Source organism: Photinus pyralis, unplaced genomic scaffold (assembly GCF_008802855.1).
Source record: "Photinus pyralis isolate 1611_PpyrPB1 unplaced genomic scaffold, Ppyr1.3 Ppyr1.4_LG7, whole genome shotgun sequence".
Lineage (NCBI taxonomy): Eukaryota > Metazoa > Arthropoda > Insecta > Coleoptera > Lampyridae > Photinus > Photinus pyralis.
The window spans coordinates 12,360,185-12,362,348 of record NW_022170738.1 but is presented as its reverse complement, the minus strand read 5'-3'; positions in this window follow the sequence as shown (position 1 = coordinate 12,362,348).

Genomic DNA, 2,164 nt, shown 5'->3' with positions numbered 1-2,164 from the left:
CAAATTGCTTTAAATTTCTAAGAAGGTAAATGCTTTTAGAAATTTTGTTGGCCGTGTAGAGAATATGTTTCTCCCAGTTTAGGTTTTCGTCGATGTAGATTCCTAAGAATTTCACTGGATCATTGACCTCCTTCTTGCATGGTAGGCATGGCTTGTCTCTGAGTCGAGTACGAAAATGTATGGTTTGCGTTTTCCCCTTATTCAGCTTAATTTCATTCGAAATAAGCCAGTTTTCCATACATTGTAAGGACGAGTTCATAGCTTGTAGCATCGTTTCTTCGGATTTTCCTTTCGATAGTATCGTAGTGTCGTCCGCGTATAAGATAGTTTTAGATGCTGTTAGGTGATGAATCATGTCATTTATGTACAATAAAAATAGAGTGGGCCCAAGGACAGACCCTTGTGGTACACCCCTTGTCACTATCAAAGCGTCCGAACTAACGTTATTTACTATAACGATTTGCTGACGATTTTGCAAGTATGATTGGATCATGCTTAAACCAGTGTTTTCAAAACCATACCATTTGCATTTCTCTATGAGTATAGCATGCGATACGGAGTCGAATGCCTTTGTTAAGTCGTAGAATTGGGCCGATACCAGATCGTGATTTTCGAAAGCAGTGCAAACGAAATCTTGTAGTTGCAAGATAGCTTGAATGGTAGATCTATTTTTTCTAAAACCGTACTGGGAATTTGTGAGTATCCTTTCATTTTCGACGTGCGTACATATTTGGGTCTGTAAGATCAGCTCTAGGATTTTGCCAAATATTGGAACTATTGAAATTTGACAAATCCAAATGGTTACCTTTGTTCTTATGTAATGGCATCATTTTCGTTGTCTTTAGATGATCTGGGAAGACACCAAGCGACAAGCAGTCATTGATTAGCAATGTTAAGGGTTCAATAATGATATTTTTAATAGCTTTGATCATTTTTGCGGTAATTCCGTAAATGTCTTTTGAAGTAGTCGTTTTTAAACCATTAATGATACTACGGAGATAATTAAACGAGACTTCTGCGAGATTAAACTTTTGATAATTTTTGGAATGTACCTGAGTGGGTAAGATGTAAGTCTTTGAGGTGTCGACGATTGAGGTTGCATTTGTAAAGTACCTGTTAATTTCGTTCGGACTGTGCTGTGAGTGTACCTGGCGGGACGTAGGGGTTCTGTTTTCATTAATGACATTCCAGATTGCCTTAGTATTACTTCTGTGCCTCAAGATGTATTGGTTGTGAGCCTCCCACTTGAATTTACGTAGTTTGCAAGTATACTCTTTCCGTTTCCGCTCTAACATTTCTAGATTTGCTGAACTTGGGTGTAGATTGCAGACCTCTGTGAGAAAATTTAGCGTGTCACGAAGAGATTGTAGGGTTTTATTAAACCACTTAATGCCCTTTTTATGTGTGACAAGGCGCTTCTTAGGAAAACATTCCTGAGCATGATTGGAGATGATGCGAGTGAATGTTTCAAACCTGTTGTTAATATCTATTTCCTTATTTTTTACAAATTCAAAATTAACGGCGTCAATTTTGTTATAAAAATAATATAATCCTTGTAGAGTAACTGGTTGGATGTATCTAATGTGTCGAGGAGAAGCGTCTGTTCGAATGCTAACCTTCACTGAGAGAGCAATGGCTTTATGGTCAGAGAGAAATGGGTCTTCAACAATCGTTTCGTGATAATAAAGCAAGAACATTGTGGAGCCTAGTCAGCGACAAAAAGGCAGGCCATACAGTAATCCAAACGTGTGACGAGAATGATGAAGTAATTTCGGACCCTGTTGTGGTCAGTAACATTTTCGGAAAACACTTTAGCCGCAGCACACTCATGAATAATAAACATTCGGGTACCACCTCTAAAGAACAAAACCCTAAAAGCATGTTCATCGATTCTATACGTGAATTTGATGTCTACAATGCTATTATGAAACTACTAAACAAAAAATCATCTGGATTTGACCGAATCTCCACCGACATTCTAAAACTGTGTGCAAGCTCGATTTCGCATCGGTTAGCTGGTTTGATAAATCTTTCCTTTTATCAAGGCCAGTTCCCAGATAGACTAAAACTAGCAATCGTTACACCAATATTTACAAAAGGTGATTCCAAACGCGTGCAGAATTATAGACCGATTTCCAATTTGAGTATTTTTTCTAAAGTAATC